This window comes from Thamnophis elegans, chromosome 9 (genome assembly GCF_009769535.1).
Source record: "Thamnophis elegans isolate rThaEle1 chromosome 9, rThaEle1.pri, whole genome shotgun sequence".
Taxonomy (NCBI): Eukaryota; Metazoa; Chordata; class Lepidosauria; order Squamata; family Colubridae; genus Thamnophis; species Thamnophis elegans.
The window spans coordinates 67158352-67175528 of NC_045549.1; the positions used below are offsets into that span (position 1 = coordinate 67158352).

Genomic DNA, 17177 nt, shown 5'->3' on the forward strand with positions numbered 1-17177 from the left:
ATTCAAATCAGGGAAGGGGGGGTACAGACAAAAAATAAAAGACGAAACATAACAATACATAATTTAAAAACACACAACAGTCATACCATTCGAGACGGGGACAACAGCTCTTTAGCCCCAGGCCTGTCGGAACAGCCAGGTTTTAACGGCTTTGAGGAAGGCCTGGAGGGTGGTGAGGGTTCGAATCTCCACGGGGAGTTCGTTCCAGAGGGTCGGAGCAGCCACAGAGAAGGCTCTCCTCCGGGTAGTCGCCAGTCGGCACTGGCCGGCAGATGGAATTCGGAGGAGGCCTAATCTGTGGGATCTAATCGGTCTAGTGGAGGTGATTGGCAGCAGGCGGTCTCTCAAGTACCCAGGTCCAATACCATGAAGGGCTTTATAAGTGACGACTAGCGCCTTGAAGCGTATCGGAGACCAATAGGCAGCCAGTGCAGCTCGTGGAGGATAGGTGTTTGGCTCATGTTGCAGCTGCCATCTTTTTGCTGTTGTTTTATTCCCCTCTTTCATCTCCATGATTGTTAGGGATAGAGGGGGGTTGGAGGTGTTTTTAGCCGAGGTGGCGCAGTGGGTAGAGTCAGTACTGCAGCCACTTCAGCTGACTGTTATCTGCAGTTCAGCGGTTCAAATCCCACCGGCTCAAGGTTGACTCAGCCTTCCATCCTTCCGAGGTGGGTGAAATGAGGACCCAGACTGTGGGGAAAGCTGAGTGAGATTTGAACCGCTGAACTGCAGATAACAGTCAGCTGAAGTGGCCTGCAGTACTGCACCCTAACCACTGCGCCACCTCAGCTCGGCTTTTTGCAACTTAACTTTAGCCCAAATGTGTTGTGACTCTACTTGATCCTCTGTTGCTTAGCTGGGCCATGTCTAAATTACAGAGGCTTTGGTGGCTGAATTTGCAGGGTCTGCATAATACAAATTTAATTTCTAAAAGCTTTGTAAATCACTTACTGTATTCCCTTAGGCATATAAAGTGCAGCTGTTCTCAACAGCTGTGGGATTGAAGAGCTATAACTACATGTCCTGGCCATGTCATGTATATGTAACTCTCTTGCCTTGAACTCCAGTCTCCAATACCAGCTGTTTCCATGTATTAGAAGCAGGGTTGGGTTCCTGCCAGTTCTAACCTCTTCTATAGAAGAAGTTCCACAAATCTACAGTGCCGTTTAGAACCAGTTCCACCTCCCTCCCACTGTCCGTCCATGCATCATCAAGATGGAGAGCGAGAGGAGGAATTCTGGGAGTTGAAGTCCACAAGTCTTAAAGCTGTCAAGTTTTGAACACCCCTGGGTTTTTTTCTAAGGGTTAGGGGTGTAAGGATCTTGTAATTTGACAGCTTTAAGACTTACGTGCTTCAATGCCAGAGTTTCTGAGCCAACGTTTTGGTTGCTAAGCAAGAGCATTGTTAAGTGAGTTTCACCACATTTTACAAGTTGGCCGTGCCCACTCAGTCAGATGGCTGGCAAGCCACTCCCACCCAGTCACATGGCTGGCAAGCCACTCCCACACAGTCATATGACCAGGAAGCCACTCCCACAAAGCAGGCCACACCTACAGAAGAGTTTCTAAAAAAGTTTGAAACCACCACTGATTAGGAGCCATGAATCTAGAACATATATGTAGTTGAGAAGGTCCTGTTTCTCCCCTCCCTTCAACTTGTACGACAGTGTATACATTTTGGAGGATTGTGTCATTTTTAAAATTTGAAATGTTGCTTAGCTTTAACCCTTACACCAGGGGTGTAAACTCAAAGCCACTGGCTGGATCTGGCCCATGAGGTGCTTAGATATGGCTGCCCTGGAAACAGTGAAGGACCAGCCCATGGTGCCTCTGCCAGTGAAAACGAAACTCCGTTTTCAGCTGTGACGGCCTCCGGCATCTCTCTGCCAGTGAAAACAGAGCTTGTTTTGGTGCTTTGGCCCTCCTGAGCACTGCTTTTGCTGGCAGAGTGCTCGGGCCATCCCAGGTGCCCCCGACACAACTGATGTTGAGCTGGCCATGCCCCCCCCAACCACCCGAATTCAAACACAACCCCGATGCATCCCTCAAAGAAATCGAATTTGACACCCCTGCCCTTACACCAGTGGTGGGATTCAAATAATTTACCAACCAGTTCTCTGCCCTAATGACCAGCTGGGTAGGCGGAGCTCGGTAATCATGTAATCATGTGGGCGTGGCCAACTCAACATCACTCGCATCGATGGGCACTTCGCCTTAGTTGTTACAATGGTAATAAGGGTTAACTGAAGAGGCAGTTTCTGTAAGCAGGGCAATAAAGATTAGGTTAGAAACAACACCAGAATGTTTCCTTCCTGCCTTCCTTACAGGATTAGCCCTGTAAAGTGGAAAAAAAACAAAAGATTTCTTCCAACAACCGGTTCTCCGAACTGCTTAGAAAGCTACCAACCGGTTCTCCCGAATAGGTGCGAACTGGCTGAATCCCACCACTGCCTTACACCATCACCAGTGAATTTTTTTCTCCCTCACTTTTTTTCCTCCTCAAAGAGATTACATTAAACTACATTCTTGCTTTTCCCTTCCAAGAAGAAAGTGTTAACTCAAATGAATAGTTGCATGGGTATAGTGGCTATGTCACAGACTGTGTCTGTGAGCGTGGAATTTATTTCTAGCAGATCCAAACACCTGCAATTGTGGAAGACCAGGAATAATCTTCAAAATTTTAGCAAGAGGTTCTCTGCCCGGTTGCTGGGTGGGCGTGGTCGGTGTGGCCTAGTCGGCATCCTGCCCCACGGCACGGGGGGGGGCATTTTTGCCCTTCCTGGGCTCCAGAAGCTTTTTGCCCTTCCTGGGCTCCAGAAGCTTTTCTTGAGGCTTCGGGAAGGTAAAAATGGCCTCCCCAGGTCCCAGAGGCCCTCTGGAGGCCCAAAACTTCCAGTTTTGCCCTCCGTGCGCACCCTGCACTTACCTGCATCCAAATTGGGCCGCATGGGGACTCCTGGGAGGGGATGGGTGGGGTGGGCGTGGCCAGCCAGGAGTGGGATTTGGGTGTTCTCCGAACTGCACAGAATCCTAGCTACAGGTTCTCCCGAACCCCTGCAAACCTCCAGCAGCCACCCCTGCATTTCAAAATCTGAATGCATTGGTTTCTAAATTTCAAATAAGAAGCTGAACTGGGGAAGGGAGGACTTGGTGAAAGGGCATGTGCAAAATTGCCTCGATTATACCTCTGACTCATTTCAATCGTAAATTTCCGATCATTTTATTATCGGGGGGCTGAATAAAACAGGATGGTTTTTGTTCTAAAAGAATGCAATTTCTTTTGCGTTTTGAGTCACTGCGATTTTGCAAGCATGGTGACGATGGACCTCCAACTAGCATCTCCAGTTGCTCATTCTGCAAACAACAACAGACAAGGGATTTATTTCCCTTAGCAGCATGAGTGATGTTTACTCTGATTCAGCCTGCCCGGTCACCTACGATACCATTCAACCCAGGAATACACTGCTAAATAGAAAGAGATGTTCTAAACCCTGAAAAAAATACTTACGGAAGGACCTTCTGTACCAAGTTGGGCATTGTTAAGAGTTACAAACTATAATTCCAACCAGATGCTTCAGGAATGCGTTCTCTTCCCCCCCCCCCTCCCAAGACAATACTACGTTGGCTCCTTTATGTCATCAAGTTTCTTCCTTACAATTCATCTGCAACATATTATTTGAAATATCGGGAAGAGGTCTCTCGCTGGTATTTTTGGTTTCAATAAATGCCATCTACGGAGGCTGTGTTCCCCTCCAGCAGCTCGTATCTCTGCAAACGTTTCAGCTGCTCGGTAAATATATGTTGACAAGCAATTAACGATCTGTTTTCTAGGATGGCTCTCCACAGCCTACCATGTCACTGAACACCAGAGGCTGTTTGCAGACGAGACGACTGCGAGGACGTCTGTTTAATGGAAAGAGACTGCTTGGTGTGTCTCTTGATGTGGAAGGGCAGGACAACCAAAATAGCATTTGGTTGTACGCACAGAATCGTACCACTTCAAAGTAGTCTGTAAACAACAGCTATGCTTCATAGCACCTCTTTTTACCCTCACAATTGTGGATACGTTTGTTAATTTTTATTTTTTTTGAAGAACAAGAAAAACTGAAGCCAAAAAAAAATAAAGAGGAACATTTTTGCGTTGTTGTTGTTTTTTACTTGTTGACTTTAAACATCTGAAAGTTTCAAAATGTTGCTTGCAAAATAATAATACCGTGTTTCCCTGAAAATAAGACAGGGTCTTATTTTCTTTTGACCTTCCCCAAAATAAGCGCTTGGCCTTATTTTTGGGGAGGTCTTATTATTTTTGAGGTGCAGGAGGCAGAGAGCGTGGTCACCTCAGGGCTGCTGCTGTGTTGCAATATTTTCGGGGGTGGCTTATTTTCAGGGGAGGGCTTATTTTAGCGCATGCGTTCAAAAGCCCGATTGGGATTATTATCCGGGGAGGTCTTATTTTGGGGGAAACAGGATAGTTAAATTGTGGGGATACTTAGAGACTCAAAATAGTTGAACCATCTGGTCCACATCCCAGATAACTCTGGGATTGTATTACTTGGAGTTTCTAAGTTATTAAGTAAGGCAAAGGATGGAAGAAATGCAAGGAAAATTGTGTGCTTGCATGACTTGTGTCCAGTAATAGTTTACTTCTTTTAAGGGTATTTCTGTATTTTCTTTGATTCTATCTAGCCAACTTATCTGTTATATTTCCTTCTTTTTAAAATCTTTTGCTTTCTCTGCTTCCCTCACTCTTGCCAAGAATAGTTATTTTTTTTCTAGTCTATCATCTGCTTATATCACAAGCCCAAAGGAGGTTAATATTTGTGCTTGCTAATCATCACCCCCAGGGAGCAATCAGACTTTTATTTATTTCAGGCTTGATGGATTGGTGGTTCTTTCAGCTGATTATATTTTCAGTAACTGTTTCCAAATCCATAAATTATTTGGAAGTCTCCTTCCTCAAAAATCCAGCCTTGGTAACCATACATCACCTTTGCAAAGACCTTTTAACTTTCTGATTTTTATTGCCAAAGAATAATTCTTCTTCTTCCTCCTCCTCCTCCTCTTCCTCCTCCTCCCTCCTTCTCCTCCTCCTCCTCCTCCTCCACCACCACCACCTCCTCCTCCTCCTCCTCCTCTTCTTCCTCCTCCTCCTTGTGCTCCTGCTCCTGTTCTTCTTCATGATGTTGTCTAACTAGGATTCATCTCTTCAATCTGCTCTTTTTCCATTGTTCAGTCTGCACAATCTTATTCCATGCTTGTGAATCTAGAGGTGTTAACTATAGCAATAGCAATAGCAGTTAGACTTATATACCGCTTCATAGGGCTTTCAGCCCTCTCTAAGCGGTTTACAGAGTCAGCAAATTGCCCCCACAGTCTGGGTCCTCATTTACCCACCTTGGAAGGATGGAAGGGTGAGTCAACCCTGAGCCGGTGAGATTTGAACCGCTGAACTGCAGCTAACAGTGAGCTGAAGTGGCTGCAGTACTGCACTCTAACCACTGCACCACCTCGGCTCTATAACTGCCTGAAGCTAAAGCTTCTCCTGAATTTAAACAGATTAATGGGCACTTTCTATGTGCCTGGAGCCTTCCTACTAGAATCTGGTCTGTTGATGCTGTGCCCCACTGTCTTAGATTTATTTGCTCCCTACAAAACTTTTTATCATTCTGTAATCCTATTTGTAAAGAATTTTGGGGTTGTTGTTTTCTTTGGATTTCATTTACCTCCATTAGATGTCTTCCACAATTGTTCCTAAAAGCAATATCTTATAGTAGTTTCATAATGCGGTGGCTCAGTGGCTAAGTCAATCAGAAAGGTCGGCAGTTCAACGGTTCGAATCCCTAGCGCCGCGTAACTGAGTGAGCTTTCATTACTTGTCCCAGCTTCTGCTAACCTAGCAGTTCGGAAGCATGTAAAAATGCAAGTAGAAAAACAGGAACCACCTTTGGTGGGAAGGTAACAGCGTTCTGTGCGCCTTCGGCATTGATTCATGCCGGCCACATGACCACGGAGACGTCTTCGGACAGCACTGGCTCTTCGGCTTTGAAACAGAGATGAGCACCACCCCCTAGAGTCGGAAACAACTAGCACATATGTGCGAGGGGAACCTTTACCTTTATAGTAGTTTCAAACTTTCCTGTAATTTCTAGGTTTTTTTTAAAGGATCTTCCATTTTCTTTATTTCTTCCTCTTTTGGTCTTCTACTGATTTGACATCCTCGATTAAAACACTTTTGTCCCATGGTTGTGTATTCTTCTTGTTGTCTAAGGGTTTTATTCTCTGCCTTTTGTTGGCTCACATGAGAACAGAGACATTTCCCCCCTCCCACTAAAAGACTATCTATCATATTTTTCAGAGTATAAGATGCACCAGAGTATAAGGCGCACCAGGTTTTTGAAGAGGAAAATTAAAGAAAAAGTTTTTGCACTCTGCAGACCTCCCAAAAATGGCCAGTTTTTTGTGAAAACTGGGCCAATTTTTGTCAAAAAAAAACAGCATGCATAGCCTTTAGGAGGCTTATAGAGTGCTTCTGGGGACTGGGGGGGGCAAAAACAAGCAAAAAACGGCCCGTTTTTCGCTCATTTTTACTCTCCCCAGCCCCAAGAGCACTCTGGAAGCCTCCTAAAGGCTATGCACGGCCATTTTTGCAAAGGGGGCGGGGTTTCGGGAGGCAAAAAATGCTGTATTCAGTGTATAAGATGCACCCAGATTTTCACCCTCTTTTTTTGGGGAGGGGGAAAGGTCCGTCTTATACTCCGAAAAATACGGTAGGTTTCTCAAAAGAAACTTGCTTAATTGAGACATTACAAGTCTTTTGTAGTGTAATCTTTGTGTACTATATAAACACTGATCATTTTGTAAGGATTAACCATCTGTATTGATGTAAATTTACAGCACTGTTTACAAAACACAAGCTGGATTTATTTTGAGCATTCTTCAATGCACCCACTGCTTGATGTATGTGGTGTGCAAAGAAAGAATAAAAGCACCATTAAAAAATCAACAAATACTGTCAAGAATTGGCCTGAACCCACGAATGGAATAGCAGACCCAAACAGTAATTGAGGGAAGTTGCTGTATTGTGAGCCTCAAAAACATATCCTATATATATATATAATCCACCCAGTATTCCCAGATGTTTTCGATTATTCCTGGAACAATCCATTGCCATTGTGTCTCATGGAAGTTAGAGTCCAAAACATTTGGCATTACAAGATTGCCCATCCCCAATTTAAGCATTGCTCGGAATTTTGTGTCCACCCCAAGGATAAAACACCCAGGCACGAACTGAGCAATATGATATTCCAAACAATGCTTAAATTAGGGAGGGCAATCTTGTAAATCTTGCAGTGAGACATGTGCAGATCTGTACATTGGAGAAACAAAACAACCACTTCACAAAGGCATGGCACAACATAGGAGAACAAACCCATTAGGAGAAGAGTCATCTGAATTTGTCAGACAAAGGCCACTTTTTCGAAGACAGCAAAGTCCACATTCTGGACAGAGAGGACCACTAGTTTGAAAGAGGGATCAAAGAGGCCATCTACCTTAAAATTGAATAGTTCTCTCTCTCAACAGAGGGGAAGGGTTATGACACCAACTATCTCCTGTTTACAGCACAGTCCTTTCAGCAGTTCCAAAAAGGTCCCACACCCATTTGCACTATTCAGGTGACCCTGGATAAACTTCCAAGTGGCCTCAACAACTCTTAGAAAGAATGCTAGCAACCAGATGACTGGAAGGAATATAAATCCTTCCGTTCTCCGCCAATCAATCAGAACGGAATAAGCTTCTTGGATGAGAAGTGAAATGTCTTCTATGAAGAACAACGAAGTCCAGTTGCCTCTTGAAAAAGCACCTTTGGGACAATTGCTGGGCTTGGTTTACTTGTGAAGCTTTTCAAATAAACAATGATAAATACTTCAGCCTGTAACACTTTTCAAAAAAAATTTAAGGAGTGGGGTTTTTTTATTGATTTTTATCCCTATTTTTTAATCGATCTTTTTTACTTCGCTCAATAAAGTCAACAAGAAAGCAAGTGAATGTGTATAAATGAGTATGCCTCACAGGAGTATGCACAGGAGGTATTGAAACTGAATAGAGATAAATAAAGTTTAAAAATTGGACCCAATAATAGCAATAGCAGTTAGACTTATATACCGCTTCATAGGGCTTTCAGCCCTCTCTAAGTGATTTACAGAGTCAGCATATTGCCCCCAACAACAATCCGGGTCCTCATTTTACCCACCTCAGAAGGATGGAAGGCTGAGTCAACCCTGAGCCGGTGAGATTTGAACAGCTGAACTGCAGAACTGCAGTCAGCTGAAGTAGCCTGCAGTGCTGCATTTAACCACTGTGCCACCTTGGCTCTTAGAATAATCTATTCACTCTAAAGAAAAACAGATCTTGGACTTCTTACCTTCAGGATTAACCATTGCTGAAAACCATACAACATGATTGTATTATCACTTATCTCCTTCAACTGAAACATAAATAAAACATTTTTCATTTCCAGGTGTTTTTTTTATCAAGCCACCCCTTTTGCAATTTTCTGACAAGCAAAGTCAGTGAGGAAGCCAGATTCACTCAACAACCGTGTTACTAACTTAAGAACCGTAGTGATTCACTTAACAATTGTTGGAAGGAAAGTCAAAAACACGGGGCAAAGTTGACTTAACCAGCATCTTGCTTATCAACAGAAATGTTGGACTCAGTTGTGGCCAAAAGGCATGGACTACCTGGATTTTGCTTGTATAAGCAAAGATCAGTGTTCATAGACATCTAGAAGATGCCACAAGAATGTGGGAATGATGACATGCAGGTTCAGGACACTCTTGTGCAAATGTCATAATTGTGTAATTGCGTCTTGTTGCAAGTATGTAACTTGCATCATTTGCAAGATAGCATTAAAATGTGCATCCCATCCCAACAATTTTCTCATCATCTGTTCTGACCTCGGCTTCCCCAAAAACCACGAAGCAGATTCCTGGTCCCGACAAAACCCCTTTTATGAAACGAATGTGAATTCCTCTCATTCACATTCAGCCAAGGCCCAGTAAACAGTCTTTCAAAGATGAAGTTATGATCACAGACCTTATCTAGCTTGGAAAGCTGTCATGTAGATATTTTCCAAATGAGGTACTGTGCAAGGAAAGATTGGGCACAGAGTCTCTGAGATTCATGGACAGATCTTCACACTCCTGAAACGAATCTAACGATCGAACGAACGAACGAATTGTTTCCTGCAAAATCCCACTCTCCTTTCGCTCCTCTTTCATTTCCTATGGGAGGGGCCATTCACCGTCCACCTGTGACTTTACTCCCAAGTCTACCGTGACTTCTGAGTTGTTCTTTTCTTCTGGCAGCTCTGCGCATGCGCACACTGGGAACAGGCTCCAGCTGTTCCTCTGCCTCACTGCTGTCTAGCTCCATAGGCACCTGATCACTGCCAGACGCCCTCGGCCCTGTCTCTACCTGTGATGCAGAGCCTTCGTCCGAGCCTTCCCCAGCCTCCACGACTGCCCTATGTTCCTCCCCAACCTCCTCACTTATCCGACTCTGCTGCCAGCTCTGGTGGCCACTGGTGGGCCACAACATCATCCATGCTTTACAGATAGGATGAAATCTATCCTCGTTCTTAAATGTTATTTCCATTCTTCTTAAAGTGCTATTATTAGAAGCCAGGATTTTTTTTTCCAGTTAACTATAATTTCACATTAACTGGTTTACAGTGGATTAAATAAGAATTTAGGGTGGTTTGAAGGCTTTGGGGTTTAATAGCAGCAAAACCTGGAAAGAATTATGGGCTTTGGCATGTGATAATCTGGTAAATTAGGATAAATTATCATTGACTGGATAGCCACTACCTCTGATGAAAAAACGAAAACATAAAAATGTGTTTCCTCCCAAAAACCAACCTGTGCTGCTTTGATAACCTCTGCAGAATATGGGACACTTTAGGACGGTTATTTGCCGATTGCCTTCGCTCTGGAGAACAGAATTACACTGTTCATTTTTGTGTTCAGCTGCAAGAATTTTAGGAGCTGAAATGCAGAGACATTTTGCAAAATGAAATATGTAAAGATTGCAATTTGTAGTATTTAGCGCACACTTCTACATGTGCATTTTTTGTTCAGCCGTCTTCACATATTTGAATATATAGCCTAACTGTTCCAAAAATCTGAGGAAAATAATAATAAAAAAAGATAAAACATAATATTTAATTAAATCTGGTTAAATTCTTCTTGCTCCAAACAGAAGCCCAAGCTTCTAAGTTTGATTATACACAGTACACAAGTTTGGATTTCAGCAAGTTTGATAGCATGGTAAATACCCCAACTGAAAAATGAATGAACAGATTTCTTTGCTTATAGCTATATTCTGGGATATAGAATGTGTAAATATGTAAATAGTCTATATTTAGGCTATATTCTGTAGCCTAAATAAATAAATTGCCTGGGAAGAACTCTGCATCCTTGAGAATTAACCACCTCCTTTCAAATTAACAGAATAACAAAATAACAGAACACAAGAATTCGAAGGGGCCTTGGAGATCTTCTAGTCCAACCCCGGTTATTGGGGAGACCCAATAACATTCCAGACAAGTAGCTGTCCACTCTCTTCTTTAAAGCCTCCAGTTATGGAGCACTTGAGTCTACTTATGGAGTAGTCTCCATAAGATGTTGCAGGATGGAGCATCTTGAATCTACTTATGATAACAGGTAGCAGATTAACAGAGTTGGAAGGGACCTTGTAGGTCATCTAGCCCAACCCCCTGCCCATGAAGGAAACCCTGCATCATTTTTGACAGATGGCAGTCCAGTCTCTTCTTGGAAGCTTCCAGTGACGCAGTGGTGTATTCTCATGTCCTTAAGAACAGAAGTCTACTGTTTTAAGGTGAAAATATGCTAGCGGTGAGATCCAGAAAAGTCAGCTCTGAAAACCAAGAATAAGTGAGATGGGGAAGTGAGGTCCAACCACATCCCACAGTGTCAGGGGTTGTAATAGCAATAGCAATAGCAGTTAGACTTATATACCGCTTCATAGGGCTTTCAGCCCTCTCTAAGCGGTTTACAGAGTCAGCATATTGCCCCCAACAACAATCCGGGTCCTCATTTTACCCACCTCGGAAGGATGGAAGGCTGAGTCAACCCTGAGCCAGTGAGATTTGAACCGCTGAACTGCAGCTAACAGTCAGCTGAAGTGGCCTGCAGTACTGCACCCTAACCATTGCGCCACCTCGGCTCTTTGTATGCAAACTCTGCCTTCCATTTTCTTCAGAATGATTCTTTATGACTTGCGAAAGGTCAGCCTGTGAATTTAACAGGTCAAAAGGAACCATTGTCTATCTTAACCGATCCTTTTTTTTTTTTAATGTTTTAATTAGAAATCTTTCTTGCCAAGATTCCTTTCCATCCATCTAACTTCCTTCACTCCAGTCACCGGTGGCAATCGACTGGCTTCTTTTCAATTTTTAACAAACCCCTTGGCCGAATTGCATGTGGTTTCTTTGGGACGCGCAGATTATTTACGGCTGGAAATCAGGATGGGCTGCCCATTGTAATGCGCGTACCTAAAAAAGCCAGTGGGTGATTGTGGTCTTAGGTTTTTAGGTCACAAAGGTCAGAGGTAGATGTCAGTAAATCCAGACTTGTGGGAGGCTGTTAACACCACGTCCCATCAAATGCCGAGGTGTAAAGACAGTGCTCAATTGTTTTCAACGATCTGCCTCCGGCGTCTCTCGGCCTTCTCAAAGGAGCAAAGCTAGAATATCAATGGACTCCGGAGTCTCACCTCTTTAAAAATTCCCCAGGGCCCAAAGGCAGCATTTTAAGCTGTAAGGTTTGATTAACAGTACCCTCTCGAGGAGTACGAAGGAGAATTTAAAGCTTATGTGGCTACCAAACTTTGCCCAGAAAGGCAAATAGGAAACTGGAAAGAAAGAGGATAGGTTTTTCTTTTCTTTTTTGTATATAAAGTTTTTTTATATATAAACACATGTATACTGTTACATAACCAGCATTATTTTATAGTATTAAATATTTACATCAATTCGTCTCACCCTCAACCCCCAAAAATGATTATTGGCTCTTCTGCTCTCCATATACCATATTTGTATCTTATCCATCACTTTCTTCTCCCTCTCTCTTCCTTCTTCCTACCTCCTTTCTTCCCCCTGTCTTCTCTACTTCCCTTTCCCTTCTCCTCTCTCCCCTTTCCCACTCCTTCTTTCTCTCTTCCTCTTCTCCTCCCTTGCCCTCTCTTTTATCCCTCTCTTCTTCCCTTACCTCTCTCCTCTACTTCACATTCTTCATTCTTCATTCACTTGGTGTATTTCAGCCTCTGAGCGAGCTCCATTTTATGTTGATGGTATTTATAATTTCATATCAATAAACATCTTTAATTTTAACATCTTCTTTTGAAAGAAAGAAAAAAAGTATACATATATAGCAATTATATTTTTAAACACCCTCCACAAGTTATTTTTGGCCAGAATGTGGACCTGGTTACAATTCCCAGCTATTCTCATCATAATATTGTATAGTTATACATCATTACCTGCCTCAGATTTTTAGTTCTGTCTTTATAATCTCATTATAAGTGTGTTTCATATTCCCCCTCCATTTCCCCATATCTTAACTTAGCTTACCTTTAATTGTCTTTAAATAACAATCCTTGCTGCTTAATGTTCATTACAATTCCATTGTTCTGCTATGTAAAATAACAAGCAATACACACCTCATTAGTTTTTTTCTAATAGGGCTGTGCGTTCTTTTAAAAAAATGATTGGGGGGAAAGTTCTTCAGATATTATTCAACTTCGAACACAACAGTTCTGTGCTCCATTTTTTTCCAGTGCTGCTGCTTTGAGAGACCTATTATCTTTAATAAGAAAGTTCCTTAAAGCATCTGCTTCTTTTCAAGTTTGCTTAGTAATCTGAGTGCGGTTACCTTAATGCACATAGAGAAATGTTATGCTTGTGCAAAGCAAATTACAATCCAGCTAGATTACAGTGCTCGATCTGAACTGCAAAACTTTAGCTGGCCACAAGGTGGACACAGAGTTCGCATCTTAGGTATCGCTTTGCAGCCATCTAGTGGCCATATTTGGTACTTCACTTAGTAATTGAGTGTAATTACTGTTGTAGTTCTGATAAAATAGTTCTGATAGTGTAATAGTGCTAGTGACACTAAATTCAGGGAATACAATTATGGACCTTGGGTTCAAGGGCTACTCCTTTTCTTCTCCTCTCTTCTCCAAGAGATCAAAATGTTTTTACCTTTCCCTCTGAATTGTAAAGTAAGTTAATCTGAACTGAGGTTCAAGGAAAGAAGACAATTGTCAGTGTTCCAAGTATCATGTAGAATTAAATCAGAGTCCAAGGCAAAACGATCCTTAAAGTTCCGATTTAATAAATCAGACATCTTAGCACATTTGTGTAATCCCAATTCTGGAAATTACATCAGAATTCCACCCAGTTAAAAGTTCATGATCTTGTCCCCACGCCCACAAATCCATAACATGGTCCAATCGTCTTCCTCCACGCTAGCATTTCCACCCAACTGCTTCCGGTCAGGTGGAAAGGTGTGGAGACAAAAGATGAGCTTGATCTTCTAGAAAAGAATGACAACAATACATTCCACAATCCTACTCCTTTCTATTCCCCCCTCCCAACTACTACACTAATGAAAAAACATAATGAAATGGCAGGCCAAAATTCTAAAAGGTCTAAAGGTCAGGCAGGCCTGACCACAATTCTGTTACTTTAAAATATAGAAGCAAAGACTTTTACAGATGCACTAGAGGAGGAGAAGCTGCCACGTAGGGGCCCAAGGTTGTCCTCGACCTACAACTCTTCATTTAGTGACTGTTCAAAGTTACAACGGCACTGAAAAAAATGTGACTTACGACCGTTCGTCACACTTACAACTGTTGCAGCTTCCCCATAGTCCTGTGATCAGAATCCAGAGGTTTGCAACTGTCTTGTATTTATGACTGTGGCTGTGTCATATGGTCCTCTTTTGCAAGCAAAGTCAATGGGGAAACCAGACTCATGTAACAATAGTGTTACTAGCTTAGCAGCTACCGTGATTCACTTAACAATGGTGGCAAAATGGGGCAAAAATCCCTTAACAACACTTAGCAACAGAAATTGTAAGCTCAATCCTCCGGGATTGGGCGGCCTATAAATTTTTGCAAATAAATAAATAAATTGTGGCCGTTAAGGACTACCGGTGCTTAACACTAACCCCTTTTGTATTATGGATGGGCTTTGTCAGTGGTGGGTGGGTTTGTGGAGAGTAACACAATTAAGTATAGGATTATAGCCCGTTGCAACAACCCATAGTGACAACTCAGAGGCCTTGGGACTTTTGACCTTCTGCATAGTTTCTTTCTCCACATCCTGTAGTGCGAATTGCTTCTGGAATTCTTGTTCTATCATTCTGAAAGATTTCCAAGTTCTATTTCTTCCGCTGGGTGGATAAGTTGGCTAAAATACGCCTTCCTACCAAAAAATGTAGACTTAGTAGCACCATTTCTCTGGATTGCAGAGTAAATTGTTTAGCATTCTATTCCCCACCCCACCTCAGGGATTATCTAATGGCACCGTTTCACATCCAAAAATGCATACTATTCAGAGCCATCAGATTATATTGGCAATCTATCCTGGAAAGAAAGCTGTTGTATTTTAAGAGCAATGGTTTCAATACCTCCCATTTCCTATTCTGCATAATAATTGGGGAAGCCTTATTGCCCTAAGCCAGGGGTCGGCAACCTTAAACACTCCAAGAGGCCCCAAAGGTCCTAACCGGAAGCCCCCTGCTCAATTCTAGAGCCTACCGGAAGTCCGGTTCCCCTACCATAGAGTCTCCTCCTAGTGTGGCGTCCCTTTTCCCCTGCCTGTCCTAACCGAAAGCCCTATCAATTATGGAGCCGACCGGCGACAAGAGAGCCGCAGTAGAGGGATGAAAGAGCCACATGCGGCTCCAGAGCTGTGGGTTGCCCACCCCTGCCCTAAGCAGACACACCAAAGTATATATCAGAGGTGGTATTCTTCCAGTTCGCCCTGGTTCAAGTGAAAGGTCGGCAGTTCGGTGGTTCAAATCCCGAGACGTCTTTGGACAGCGTTGGCTGTTCGGCTTTGAAACGGAGATGAGCACCGCCCTCTAGAGTCTCGAACGACTAAGCACATATATGCGAGGGGAACCTTTACCTTTCCTAACAGACAGAGAAGCCTCACGAAGAACAAAGCTTGTGATTTGAAAAGTGGAAGAAATAAGAAACAGGAGTGGGGGAATAAGCATTTGACTTTTGGGGGTGGGGGTGGGGGAAAGGTCTGGACTCCACACGAGACCCCTTTTGTTAACTAGACTAAATCTGCATTCTAATTCTGCAGAGCAAACAGGTTTTATTTCCAATTTGTTTCTGGGGCAATCTTTTGGGAAAACACTGGGAATCCCAAATCTGGCGGGCAGCTGGTGGAGTCACGGCTGTTGCGACAGTCCTCATTTGTCATGGCGGGGGACTTGGCATCCCCCAATATGAGTGGCTTTATTCTTTCCTGAAACATCAGCTGACGCAATGAAGCTTTCTGGCCACACATTGCCCTCTTTCATTAGCCAGAGACAAAAACAAAACAACCCCCAATTATAACCCTCTCCTTTGTTTTGGCCAGTCACCTGCCAGGCTAGCTTAGTCTCTCTCTCTCTGTTTCCGATCCAGTGTAACTCCAGCTACAATTGGGCCTGTGTTCTCCGAATCGATCTCTTTAGCAAGAGGAGGCTTTCGGTGTGAATTAATCATGTAAGCCCTCCTCACTGGAGGGACCATCCCCTGCTCTTCCACCCCTACTAAAGCCTAGGAAAAGATGCCAGGCCCTCAAGCTTTGCTGGTTATAAAGCAGGCTTGTCTGTCCATCACTGAACTCCTTTTCAGAGAAAAGAGCGAAAAATAAAGAAAGAGAAAAAGCAAAGCGAGGGACAAGAAGAGAAACAGAAAGGAAATATGACTAGATTTAACTTACTCTTCCATTTAAAGGTGAAGGTAAAGGTTCCCCTTGCACATATGTGCTAGTCGTTCTCGACTCTAGGGGGCAGTGCTCATCTCAGTTTCAAAGCCAAAGAGCCAGCGCTGTTTGAAGACATCTCTGTGGTCATGTGGCTGGCATGACTAAACGCCGAAGGAGCACAGAATGCTGTTACCTTCCCACCAAAGGTGGCCCTTATTTTTCTACTTGCATTTTTACATGCTTTCCAAGTGCTAGGTTGGCAAAAGCTGGGACAAGTAACGGGAGCTCACTACGTTACGCAGCGCTAGGGATTCGAACCGCCGAACTGCCGACCTTTCTGATCGACAAGCTCAGCCACTGAGCCACCGCGTCCCTTACACTTCCATTTGCTATACTTCAGATTTTGCCCTCCTTGCAAACCATTATTGTTTCCACTAGATGCATGCACTGTTTCTTCGCAATTTGGCCTTTTGTTCTTTAAACCTCAGCATTCCCTGTTTTCAAGATCTTGGCAACTCCATTCAAACTCAACTTTTTTAGTTGGTTGCAGGTATGAATGGTTGCAGGAACTGGGCGTGGCTAATCTAGTGAAGAAAAGGACCAGGGGAGACATGATAGCAGTCTTCCAATATTTGAGGGGCTGCCACAGAGAGGAAGGGGGGTCAAGCTATTTTCCAAGGCATCTGAAGGCCAGACAAGGAATAATGGATGGAAACTGATCAAGGAGAGATTCCACCTAGAAATGAGGAGGAATTTTCTATAGTGAGAATAATCAACCCATGGAACAGAAGTTGCCTTCAGAAGTTGTGGGAGCTTCAGCACTGGAAGCTTTCAAGAAGAGACTGGACAGCCATCTGTCAGAAATAGTGTAGGGTATCCTGCTTGGCGGGGGGGGGGGGGGCTGGACTAGACGGCCTACAAAGTCCCTTCAACTCTGTTAATCTGTTAATCTATCTGTTAGTCCCTTCCTTTTCTTCTTGATCCATTCGTTCTTTCTTCCCTCTTATATTTGTTTTACAAGTCTATCCTCAGACATTCTCTTTATATGACTGTTACCTACTTTGTATTTATCTCTCTCTCTCTCTCTCTCTCTCTCTCTCTCTCTCTCTATATATATATATATATATATATATATATATATATATATATATATATATATATATAT

At 43.2% G+C, this 17177-nt stretch overlaps 1 protein-coding gene across 1 annotated transcript in view; it reads left to right on the forward strand.

Moving 5' to 3' along the window:
• LNX1 (ligand of numb-protein X 1) overlaps positions 1-17177 on the forward strand; it is a 119507-nt gene that overhangs the window by 58376 nt on the left and 43954 nt on the right. The window lies entirely within an intron of this gene.